The following is a 13,616-nucleotide window of genomic DNA, read 5'->3' as shown; positions in this document are numbered from 1 at the left end:
TTTTTCAAGATTATAAATTCTGCTACAATAAAGGGATAACTATCTCTCAGTAACAGCTTTTCTCAAATCACCGACGTTTCCTCTCAGGGCACTGGGAAGGCAGATCAGAGCTCAGAAGCACCGTGCGCCCGTGATGAGAGATGGGGTGGGGGCGGGGCAAGGAGGGGCATGGAGGACTCACAGAGAGAGCATAGTCGATTTTAAAATAAAGGGTTTTTTAAAAATTTTAATCATAAAGGTACTGTATAGTTATATACAATTTGGAAAATACATATGTTCTGAATGTCCCAACGTCGGTTGAAATTCACATGAATACTTAGGTCTCCTTGGTCTCCAACCCCATCTGTACACTCAGAAAATCTGGTCTCTGACAAACTTCCCTTCCATCCCAGGTGTTTCTGGCGTCCCCAGGGGTGATCAGGGACCACGGCAGGCCTGCCTCTGTCATCATTGCTGGGAGCATCTTCGCAAGCAGAAGTTTCTCGAGTTTTCTTAGTTAAAGTCTGGTATTGTTCCACGGAGACAGCTTGACCAACTAGGGCAAAAAGGAGAGGAAGTAGCGTACTCATCTCTGTAGCATCATTGGGAGCTCGCCAAAGATTTGCCTGAGCGCCCAGGCGTTATAGGGCTGGGCAAGGTAGCGCTCTCCCTTAATGCACCCTGTCCTTGTCTGCCTCGTTCACAGCTGGGCCCGGCATGATGCCTGGCACAGAGGTGCTCGATTAACACGTGTACGTCAGATAACTCAGTGCACGGCACCTCTGGCTGGAAATGCACGCAGGCAACGGGCAGAGAGGGTTCAGGGAGGTGACTGGCAAAGGCCCAGGCCCAGGCTCGCACGTGGTGGGAACAGCATTGCAAGGCACCAGCTTCTCACGACCAGGCGCTCCCTTCCCTTCTCCCACAGCCCGCCCATCCTGGGAGAAGGTGCCCCCCTGAGGGGCTCCCGCCACACCCTGTCCCCTTCGTCCTCCTCGTGTCCTACCATTTACCCCTCCTCCTTGTTAACGGTTTATCTGGGGTCCATCCCCCTGCTGGGCCCCCAGTGCCATTAGGGCAGAGACTGTATCTTTTCCCACGAGCTCCTCGGTGCCCTGCGGGACCTGCCCTAATCTCGTGCTCTGTGACAGGCAAGGGAAGACGTGGGCAAGACCCTCTGGAAGATGAATTCTGTGTCTCACACTTTACCCCCCAAAACTTCCCCTGGTTATCAAGAAGCTAGGTTATGTACCCAAAGAGTAAAAGCCTGTTGATGCAGTAGAGCCGGAAGGAAGCTCCCCACGCCTTAATACAGTGGTTCCCGAACGCAACGGAATTACTTGCAGATCCTTGAAAACCTCCCAAGTCTGGATCATGTCCCAGATCAGTCAAATCCCTGTCGTTGGGGGGTAGGACCCACCCACTCATCAGTATTTTTTGAAGCCTTGACAAGTGATGCCAACATGCAGACAAGTTTCGGAACGCGTCCTTAAATCCTCGGCCCCTGTCAAGGCCCCACTTAATTAAAACCTGTTGAATGAATGAATGAATGAGTGAGGGGAAGGGAAAAGGGAGGGGCGAGACAGGGGGAGAGGATTAAGGGTACAAACTACTATGTATAAAATGAAGAACCTACAAGCATATATTGCACAATACAGGGAATATAGCCAATATGTAATAATAATTATTAATGGAATAAAGTCTTTAAAAATTGTGAATCACTATATTGTACACCTGAAACTTACATAATATTATACATCAGTTATGCTTCAATTTAAAAAAAAAAAAAAGGCTAAGTTAGCATTTTCTTTGGGATATCTCTGTACGCCTAGGAGTTCAGCCCCTTTCCAACCTACATCTTAAGAGCTCATCTGTACATAGATGGCAAAGAAGCATATACTTCCCAGCCACTCTTGGTAAGGGTGTCTGGACCATTTTCACAAGAAAAATTGTGATGCTGCATCCAGGCTCTTTGAGAAAGAATGTTGCCATTGGTCCGTGATGCTTTCCGAAAGCCCAACACAGAAGGTAATTGGTTATCTTTTCCCTCTTTCACAGAGGAAAAAGCTGGTCCCAAGGGTGGGGTGACTTTCCCTAGATTATAAGCCAGGTAGTGATGGAATTAGGGTAAGAACCTAGGACTACAGCTTTCCGGAAGCCTCTCGTCTGCCTCCTTTGCTGGAGGACATATATTGGGACAATATTCCTCTGAGAAAAGAAAAATCTCTCTTCCTTCACTCAAGGACGGTAGAGAAACATGTGCACAGGCACATTGGAAGTGACCCAATTAACTCTAGCCAAAGCCGGTTCATCAGCCAGCAGCAAATGGAAAGGACTTTGTTTTGCACTATCTCAGGATTAACTGGAGCCGTGGGGGAAGAATCTAAAGAGTGGAAGGAGGCCAGGCCAAGGTCACAGATACAGAGAATACATTGTTCCTGTCCTGAAAGGGCAGGAGAACTCTAGTTTGCATGATTGTGAAGATCGTATAACTTAAGAGCTTGGAGTAGCCCTGCAACTCATTTTGTAGAACCTTATGGACCCTTCAGCAACAGCAGTACAGCCTATGTTAGGCAGCAGTCTATTATGAGATTAACGCTTCAGCTGAGTGCTATTGGAGAGTCTGAAGGTCATGGAAAGGTAAGTCCCAGCAGTTTGGATCTCAAGGCCAGACCCAGATGTTCTTACGGCTTGGTCAAGGGTGGAGGAAGGCTGGGGAAGGAGTGTTCTGGATGACTAGGGAAAATGCAGCAAATTCTTCTACTAGGAATCCATCATCCAACAGGCCAGGTGTTTGGACACCTGTTAATGTGCTTACCAAAGGTTGTTTTTTTGTTTTGTTTGTTTGTTTGTTTTGTTTTGGCTGCATTGGGTCTTCATTGCTGCGTGCAGAATTTCTCTAGTTGTGGCGAGCGGGGGCTACTCTTCGTTGTGGTATGTGGGCTTCTCATTGCGGTGGTTTCTCTCGTTGCAGAGCACAGGCTCAGTAGTTGTGGCGCAAAGGCTTAGTTGTTCCGTGGCATGTGGGATCTTCCCAGACCAGAGCTCGAACCCATGTCCCTGCACTGGGAGACGGATTCTTAACCACTGTGCCACCAGGGAAGTCCCTTACCAAAGGTTTTTTATTTACTTTCCTAAGGGATTTTTTATTTAGGAGAATGTGTGAATCCTTTTCTTTTTTTTCTTTTTTTTTTTTTTTTTTTTTGGTACATCTCCAAATGCAAATGGAGGCAAATGAGGTTGTACGATCAGCTCTTCGGCCAATTTTGCTGGAACACATTCTTAGGTTTCATATTATGAAGATGGTGACGGCATAGCAACAAAATTTGGGTATTAACAATCAGATTTCCTTCCTTCCTCCTTCCTTCCTTCTAATACCAAGTGCAAAGTCTGTGCCAGGCGCTGTTCTAGATGCCAGGATTTTGGTGGTTGGTGTATCAGCCCAATCCCTGCCCTCACAAAACTCATGTTCTGGTACCTTCCTCCCCTAGACATCACTTTCCTATGATTACATCTCCAAACCAGTTTTTTCCATCATCTCCTCCCAAGCCTGTGGCTCAAAGAGTAGCCAGTGTATTTCTTCTCTAGTCATCTCCGTCCAAAAAGCTTTAACAATGCCCTGGGAAAGTGGACTATCTAATTATAATATTTGGAAATTAAAAAAGCAAGGTTAGAATACTTCAAGAATCTTAGCGTCTCAAAAATGTCACATCACTTTTGTCTAAGGACTGTATCCAAACAAACTATGATAATATTCAACGCCAACTAGGATGTAGTAAAACTGGTAATCTCTTAGGTTACTGGTGGTAAAGTAGATTGGTGAAGGACTTTTGAAATTTTGATATTAAGTCACAAAAGCGTTCTGATAATCATCCAATAAGCTAACGAGGGGCATAAATATGATCAGAGCCATGTCATTTATAATACTGTAAACCAGAGAGCAAGTGAATAATCATTCTGTCCAGCCCTCTACCATCTGTAATTCTGGCAGGATTGGCCAGTCTCTAGAAAGCCTTCCTAGAGATGAGGAGATCATTAGTTGGTTAATTGTTTGTTTTAACCAGATAGGTGAAGGGTAGCAGAATACGACACCCCAAAACATGCTGCTTTGGTTATTTGGTTATTGATTATTTTGAGCTGCCAGCACATGAATAAATACATGCAGAGAGAGGCTTTCTCTGAACTCCCCTTATCTGCCTAAAGACAGATCCTCCAAAAGGAACTCAATTGTCATAGATTCGGCTCCCAGGAGTTTCATCAACCAGGGAAAATTGACTCATCACAGGAGCGGAGAGAAGGCAACCCCACACCCAGAGAATCTTTGTCACAAACTATCACATCTGCCATCTATTCTTCTAAGGACCATTCCTAAGAATCATTTACTCTCCCCTAAGAGGTCTACTTCCCCCATCCCCTTTCCCTATTAAAATGGTATTGAAGACTGCATTCCAATCCACCTTGAGCAGTTACTCATTTTCCCCTGGATATCTCATGTGTGCATGAAGTATATACGTTAATAAGCTTCTGTTTGTTTTTCTCTGGTTAATCTGACTTTTATTACCGGGGTTTCAGCCAAGAAGGCAGAAGAGTAGAGAACAAATTATTTTTTCCTCCCCAACACAGGCAGCATTGCACAGTCACCCTCGTCTAAAGATTCTTTCTTCTGTTGAAGCTTCTTTTGTTGCTCAAAAATCCCTTTAAATACATTTTCATTAAAATTTGACAAATATCACCCCCAATACCACCCCAACATATCCCTCGATTTTATTCACTTACCTGCAGCTGTTTCTCCAATGTATATTCTCTTTTGCATGGCTTTTATTACGTACTTATCAGAGTGTGTCTGACTCTTAAAATGTAGTATTTATAAGACAAGTATTTTTCTTATCGCTACACAGTTGTCATAAGGATATTTTTGGTGACTCTATGCCATTTCATCAAGAGGGGCTGTACCTTCATGTTTATAGAAACGCTCCCTTATTGTGGCACGTTGGGGTCTTCATGTTTCTGTCACCCTTATGAGTCCTTCATATAACCTGCTCTGGTTGCTGCCTGTACTCTGATGTCCTGCAGGTCCTGCAGGTCCTCCGGGTCCTGCTCTGTTCTCTGGCTTCGTGCAGTTCTTTGCAGAGGAACTCCCGTGCAGGGGCTGGGGGCTACTTCTCTTTCTAGTTAAACTCGATGAAGGAAGTTGCTTGCTGTTGCATTCGCGGATGGGGACCATTGAGAAGGTCTGAAGATAATTCCTGATTCATCTAGCAACACCCTATGGCCTCCCAGGGCTTCTGGTTTTCATTTTTCTTTTAAGTAAAAGTTGTTACTTCTTTGCATTTCGTGCCAACATTATTTCCTTGATACCTTAAATTGTTTTGAGGCGATTATGAATAATATAATGCTGTGTTTTCTAACTTGTTTATCTACTCTGTAGAAATATTATTCACTTTTAATACTTCCCTTTTGTTTTGCTGAATTTTTCCTAATTGTAATAGCTATGAAATGAATATTTCATGAATAGCTAATGCTGATTTTCTTTCCTGTTTTTTCAGTACTTATTTTTCTTATTTTGGTTCCATACTTTATTGGGTTAGCTTGAATTCCTAAATTATTTAATTTTATGAAATTGACTCCCAGTATTGTTGGCCGCTAGTTTACAAAAACCACTTCTCTTCATGAAAAGGCAGTATGTTTTATTCCTAGATTTAAATATTTTATTAGGATTAGGTGCTGAATTTTCAGACTCTAATGGATGGTGATAATTTTCCTTTTTTATTTATCCCATGAATGTAGTATATTATGTGCATAAATTTCCATATATCAAATTATCCTTATATTTCATGGAACCCCCAACTTTGTCATTGCAGAAGTTTGCATCAGTATGTTGTAGATTTATATTTCCTATTCGTGTGTTCAGTAAGTTCATCTTAGAGCCACAAATGAGAATGAGCTATAGTTGTCTTTCCTTGTAATCAAGGTTTATTATTAGTGTTATATTTGCTTCACAGAATAAACTCAGTAGCATACTGTGTTTTCTATTTCTGGGACAATGTATGTAGCATGAAAATTGCTTATTTTCTGAAAGCTTAAAAAACTTACAGATTTCCTTACATTTGCCACATCTTCATGGGATGCTCTTGATTTTTTTAAGTTGTTAATGTGAGTCATAAACGTGACTTCATTTCTCTTCCCCACTCCTGAAAAATGGCTCTCCCAGCCCTCCTCCACGCCTATTCTTTTTTTTTTTTTTTTTTTTTTTGCGGGCCTCTCACTGTTGTGGCCTCTCCCATTGCGAAGCACAGGCTCCGGACGCGCAGGCTCAGCGGCCATGGCTCACGGGCCCAGCCGCTCCACGGCACGTGGGATCTTCCCGGACCGGGGCACGAACCCGTGTCCCCTGCATCGGCAGGTGGACTCTCAACCACTGCGCCACCAGGGAAGCCCCACGCCTATTCTTTTTTGAAGACTTGAGAAGTAATAACAAACCCTTGACATTTCAAACTGCACTTGGTTCTCATCTTCTGTAAACAGGTGTCTCTCATGTCCTCTGAAAAGGCATTTCGCAGATGTTGAAATACAACGGCCAGTAAATATATGGAAAGATGCTTAACATCATTAGTACCAAAAAATGCAGATTTAGACCCTCAGCAAGACACCATTTCTTTGATCATTTTGGCAAAAGTAAGAACAATGAAAGCATCCTATGTTGCTGAGAAAGAAAGAGGGGCATGTCCACCCTCGGACACTTGGTTGGAGCATAAAATGATATAACTTCTGGAAGGATGATGTGGAGTATCTCACAACATAAAAAGTACCTATGCCTGAAACTCAGTACCCTCCCTCTAGAAATTCATCCTACGATGGCATGTACACAGAGAAACACATGTAAGGATGTTCACCAGTTCCTTGAAGTGGTAAAAAGAATGGAAGCAGGGCTTCCCTGGTGGCGCTGTGGTTGAGAGTCCGCCTGCCGATGCAGGGGACGCGGGTTCGTGCCCCGGTCCGGGAAGATCCCACGTGCCGCGCAGAGGCTGGGCCCGTGAGCCGTGGCCGCTGAGTCTGCGCGTCCAGAGCCTGTACTCCGCAATGACAGAGGCCACAACAGTGAGAGGCCCGTGAACCGCAAAAAAAAAAAAAAAAAAAAAAGAATGGAATCAATTTGAAATATCCGTGCAGGGAGACTGTTTACATTAAAAGACATCAGTATTAAATAAATGCTTATGTATGTCTATTTATTTGTTTATTTATTTTTGGCTGTGTTGGGTCTTCGCTGCTGTGTGCGAGCTTTCTCTAGTTGCCATGAGCGGGGTCTACTCTTCGTTATGGTGTGCAGGCTTCTCATTGCTGTGGCTTCTCTTGTTGCAGAGCACAGGTTCTAAGTGCATGGGCTTCAGTAGTTGTGGCACGCAGGCTCAGTAGTTGTGGCTCAAGGGCTCTAGCGCACAGGCTCAGGAGCTGTGGCGCACGGGCTTAGTTGCTCCGCAGCATGTGGGATCTTCCCGGATGAGGGCTCGAATCCATGTCCCCTGCATTGGCAGGCGGATTCGTAACCACCGCGCCACCAGGGAAGCCCCAAAATAAAGGCTTATGGACGTGAAAAAGAACAAGGCAAATCTATATGAACTGACCTGGAAAGAGACACAGGATATATTAAGTAAAAGAAAAAATGTTGAAGAATATGATCTTGATTTTTTTTTTTTTTAAGTATTGAACATGTGGCAAAAGACTAGGGGAAAATTCTGGAAGGAGATACAGCTGAGCAGGCTCAGCCTGAGGAAGGTTGCCAGGAGGGAAGACCCACACTTGTACCTTTCACTCATCTGTCTTATTGAAATTTGTTCCAAGAATCATGTGCTGATTTCATAATAAAAAGCAATACGGGGGTTTCCCTGGTGGCACAGTGGTTGGGGGTCCGCCTGCCGATGCAGGGGACGCGGGTTCGTGCCCCGGTCCAGGAAGATCCCACATGCTGTGGAGTGGCTGGGCCCGTGAGCCATGGCCGCTGAGCCTGCGCGTCCGGAGCCTGTGCTCCGCAACGGGAGAGGCCACAACAGTGAGAGGCCCGCGTACCGCAAAAAAAAAAAAAAAAAAAAGCGACATCTTTATGACTCACTCTTTTAGCATTATAAAATCTCCAACTTGGATAAAAGTCATTTAGTGCAAGGAACACTGCTGAGCACCTAGTAAGACAAACAAAGGTACAAAGGTTGGATAAATTGTTGTTAAATATTAATATTGTCATCTATTTAAAAATTTATATGTGACAAGTTTTTCTAACCTGTTATTTTGGCCTTTTGTGGCATTTTATTTCAGGATACCACTGGTAGGCAGAAAATTATTCCAATCTGATTTTCACCCAGTTTGATGCTCTTTACTTATTAACGCTATTAATATTAATTATTATTATTTATGGTCATCATTGTTCGACTTTGATTCACGTCACCCTACTTTAGGAATTCTGCTTTTTGTTTCTTTACTCTCTTTTTATATTCTTCACAGGCAGGCATGGTGAATAGATTTCAGCATGGCTGCCCAGAACAGCTTCTGGAAGGTAGAAATGTCTCTGCTTTCTTATCTGCTGGTACCTGGTAAATGACAGCTACTGGGGACACATTAGAATAAGGGCTCCTAGTTCATGATACTATGTTTTTTATGTTTTGAATCATGACTGACTCTCTCCCCTGTCCTGGCCTAGAATAGATCTTGGGAGAGACCTCTGTTTTATTTGGGGGAGTGAATAGGACTAAGGCAGAGAAGAAGCAGAATCAAGTCAAAGGATGGGGGTGGGAGGCCCATGGCACTGAGGCGGTGCTGCTGGGTCTCCAGGAGATGGGCCCTTTCCTTACCGTTTTAATAAATATTCTCTGAGAGGTTTGTGATTTATACACAGGAGTAGAGGTGAAATAGAACCCTGACCGTGTTTCACCAGTTTCCCAGCTAGTTTCAGGAGTCATCCTATTTCGTGTTCCATCACATTTCTGCAGCTACAACGTATCTTCTGCTGGGAAAGCTCAAAATATCCCACTACCTGGGAAGAAGCTTGCTTTGCCTCCGTCCTCCCAAAGAAGACATCAATCATACTCCCCTGGCTTAGATTCCCTGACACTGAGGGGACACATCTGGCCCCGGCCTTGGCCACTCAGGCCCTCACACAAATGCGGGGCACCCTATCTCTCTGCTTCCTCCTCCATCCTCGAGGAGTGGTTGCTGGCTGAGCTTCTCTGCCTCGCGCCCTCATCTCTCCTCCCTCCCTTCCCCGTTCACCAGCTGGAGGCCAGTGCACCCCTGGAACCTGAGCCTGGGCTTGGAGTGAAGGAGAGGCTCTCTTGGACTGAAAGCCCATCATTAAATCCATTTTGCTAGAGACTCTGCTCTGGAGATTCAGGTCCAAACCAGGAGAAGAGGATGTGCTTTCTGCTTTCCCTCTGCCATTGTCTCTTGTGCTAATACCTCCGTCAAGGGCCACTGAGTAAGGAGGTATGGCTGGACCAAGGCCAAGTTCAGGCACTTCTGGGGGGTCCTGACTGCACAACCAGGCAAAGTCCTCCAAACTGACCACAGGAGGCTGCCAGCTGAGAGCCGCGGGAGCCAGAGGGGCTAACACAGATGTTGCGTTCTGCTCTGAATATACATTCTGATTTGGGGGTTCATAAAATATGGTCCCTGTAACTAAGGGACCCAGGATGAGATGTCTGTAACTGTAGGAAGGTCTCATGGGAAATAGGGCAGGCATGGGACATCAGACCCTCACCTTCACTTTAGGAGCTGGGATCGCCCACGACCAGGGCCCGAGTCACTCCCCAATCCGCAGTGTCACCAGTTGTAGGTCAAGACAGTGCTCTGCGCTCAAGAGAATTTGCCGAGGAAAGGGGAGGGTTTCCTGGGTGGATTCCAGTCAGGGCTGTAGTCATGGTGCCTCCGAGGGCTCCTGGGCACTTCTCTCTCTACAGATGACAACGGGTCCTGGCCCAGAAGAGATGCAGCTTCACCCCGGAAAGGAGAAAACAGACCCCATAGCCGTTCAGAGAGGCAGTGGATTCAGACAGAGCTGAGACCTAGTGACTCAGGCCTGGGAGTTCACATAAAACCCATGGATGGCCTCTCCCGCTGCGGAGCACAGGCCCCGGCCGCACAGGCTCAGCGGCCACGGCTCACGGGCCCAGCCGCTCGGCGGCACGTGGGATCCTCCCGGACCGGGGCACGAACCCGCGTCCCCTGCATCGGCAGGCGGGCTCTCAACCACTGCGCCACCAGGGAAGCCCCAAAAGGAACCTTTTAAAGACTCTCCGAGGAAGTTGCCCAAGAGCCAGGATGAAAACGCTCAGAAATTTTTGCAAGAACTTCTGGTGTAAAGTTATCAGTGTCTCTTCTCTTAGCGATTATCCAAAGCCACAAAGAAATGATACAGGCACCGTCTATTAGAAATTAGGAAAACTAGGTAAAATAGATTAAAAGGATGCCAAAAGCAATGGGAAGGATCAGGTTTGGGGGAGAAAAGGGGAGAGGATGCTGATAATTGCAGATTTCAGAAAAAGTGGGCGATGAATGCAGATTTTTCAGGAAAAAAATGTGTCTCTTCAAGAGGAGGGCATTCCCACAGTGCCACTTGTGGGATCTTAGTTCCCTGACCAGGGACTGAACCCAGGCCATGGCAGTGAAAGCGCTGAGTCCTAACCACTGGTCCGCCAGGGAACCCCCTAAAATCCTTTTTTTAAAAAATAGTAAGAATAAAGTTCTCACTAAATCTGGATTGGTTCCAAGAAGCATTGAAGATAAGACTAAATGAGGAAACGTAGTAAGACAAGTCATATTTGTAGGAAGTAATTGTCCTCGAGACAGAAAGGAGAAAAGAACCTGCCTTGTGAAGAATCTGAAAACTGACCAATTCCATTGCCTGAGGAGAAATAAAGGCTGAACACTCATGTAGAAGGTTCTAGATCAGAAAGCACAGTTCTACTAGTCTAGAACACAGACCAGGCTTCTTCCCTATTTGAATCTCCCCCAAAAAGCTGGGCCATGAGAAAAAGCAACCAACACAAGGTCCACACAAAAAATATTAACCCAAAGGCTTCCCTGGTGATGGTGTGGTTAAGAATCTGCCTGTCAATTCAGGGGACACAGGTTCGAGCCCTGGTCTGGGAAGATCCCACATGCTGCAGAGCAACTAAGCCCGTGCGCCCCAACTACTGAAGCCCGCAGGCCTAGAGCCCGTGATCTACAACAAGAGAAGCCACTGCAATGAGAAGCCTGCGCACCCTAAAAAAGAGTAGCCCCCGCTCGCCGCAAACAGAGAAAGCCTGCGTGCAGCAGCGAAGACCCAATGCAGCCAAAAATAAATAAATAAAATTAATTAATTTAAAAAATATATATATTAACCCAAGAACAACAAAAAACAATCAACCCAATTGAAAAGTGACAAAGCACTTGAATAGACATTTCTCCAAAGAAGATATACAAATGGCCAATAAGCACATGAAAAGACGCTCAGCATCGCTAATTATTAAGGGCGACGCAAATCAAAACCACAGTGAGATACCACCTCACACACAAAGGATGACTCATAAAAACAAAAACAAAAAACAAAAAATGCCAGAGAAGGGGCTTCCCTGGTGGCGCAGTGGTTGAAAATCCTCCTGCCGATGCAGGGGACACGGGTTCGTGCCCCGGTCCGGGAAGATCCCACATGCCGCGGAGCGGCTGGGCCCGTGAGCCATGGCCGCTGCGCCTGCGCGTCCGGAGCCTGTGCTCTGCAACGGGAGAGGCCACAACAGTGAGAGGCCCGCGTACCGCAAAAAAAAAATTAAAAAAATAAAAATAAAAAATGCCAGAGAATAGCAAGTGTTGACAAGACTGTGGAGAAACTGGAACCCTCGTGCATTGCTGGCAGGAATATAAAATGGTGCAGCCACTGCCAATGACACAGCAGTTACTAAAAAATAATAAAATTATAATGACCATGTGATCCAGGAATTCCATTTCTGGGTATATATCCAAAAGAACTGCAAGTACGGTCTAGAACAGATATTTGTATATCCATGTTCGTGTCAGCATTATTCACAATAGCTAAAAGGTGGAAACAACCCAAATGCCCATTAATGGCTGAATAAAAAGTGGTCTATCCGTGCAATGAAATATTATTCAGTCTTAAGAAGACATTAAATTCTGACAAGGCAAATACATGGATGAACCTTGAAGACATCGTACTATTAAAAAAATGATTAAAGAAGAAAATTTAGGTGGTGAGGGAGGTGGGTGGTGCAGTGTGTGATCAGCTCGTGGATATTCTTCTGATTGGTGGGTGGTGAGGTAATCGGGAGTCCACATCATCCACCATCTGGTTCTAACTGGTCTGAGGTCTGCATGCTTGTGGGTAGCATGCAGTTAACTTCTCCCACCTGGTGGGAGCTTCAGTATCTGCAAAACAACTCAAAGGACAAGGCTCAGAGTATTATCTATAGCCCTTGAGGAGGAACGAAGTGTTCTTGACTTTGTTTAATGGCTAAACTATTATTATTTTGTCTTGCTTGACTGTTTTCCTTTCTTTCTACATTTTCTCACTTCTCTGATTAATTTATTCTCTGGAGCTTCGGGAAGGCTTAGGAGGCTAAAGTTTCTCTACAGACAAGAGGCAGGCAGAGGACACTGGGGGGTGTAGGGGGAGTGTATCAAGGGTGCCTGGTAGCTGATTGCCCCCTCTCACCAGGGCATGTGATTGCGTGTGTCTTCCTCCTCTTACTGAACTGTAGAACTGTAGATTACACCTCAGAGCTAATAGGTTTCTCAGAACTCCGGACTGACTGTGATGGAGGGCCTTGTACCACCTCGCGAGCACTCGTGAAGAACCCCACTTAACCCAGAAGAGAGAGGAGGACAGTGGGGGGTGTGGGGTTGCCCTGAGTAACACAGGGAGTTGATGGGCTTCTCTTGGCCAGGAGGGCAAAGACTTAACTAGTGGGGAGATGAAATGAGGGGAAGGTGTTTCTTCACCAGAATTCCAGGTGATGTAGAAGAGCATGCTTCCAAGAATTAGACCTGATAGGGCAGCAGCTGGGTGCAGAAGGCATTTCAGGGAGGAAGAGAGCAGAGGAGCTGCTTGGGCTGTGAGGCAGGAAATATGGGCCAGAGAGAGGGGCAAGAGGAAAGTCTTTTTTCCAGAAGCTTCCACCCTTGTGGAAGATTCTGGGAACCAGAGAAGCAGGTGATGAGGGAAAGCTGAGCCTCTCCCGCCCCCTCTGGTGCTGGCTCAGAGCATTAGTAAGGATTCTTCAAGTTTCTGTCAAGGGTATTTTCTCCCAGATTGCTGAGAGCCTCGTGCTGCAAATCTGCACCCAGATGGAGTCCTGGATTTTATTCAGGCTACACTTATTTTGTGGCTGAAGAAACCGAAACTCAGAAATGGGACCAGGCAAATAAGTGTCAGGGATGAGTCTTGAATTTCCATTCTGATTCCTTTTTTTCTTAGAAATTTTCCACAAAACAAACAAAACCCCAAGCTTCATGACTATGTACTTTGTGCAGGTTTTTTTTTTTTAATTTTAAAAGAATATTTACTTATTTATTTGGCTGCATTGGATCTTCACTGCGGCATGCAGGATCTTTCATTGCGGCGAGTGGGCTCTTTGTTGCGGCATGCAGGCTTCTCT

This window comes from Kogia breviceps, chromosome 12 (genome assembly GCF_026419965.1).
Source record: "Kogia breviceps isolate mKogBre1 chromosome 12, mKogBre1 haplotype 1, whole genome shotgun sequence".
NCBI lineage: Eukaryota > Metazoa > Chordata > Mammalia > Artiodactyla > Physeteridae > Kogia > Kogia breviceps.
Note: the sequence above shows the minus strand (reverse complement) of the source record.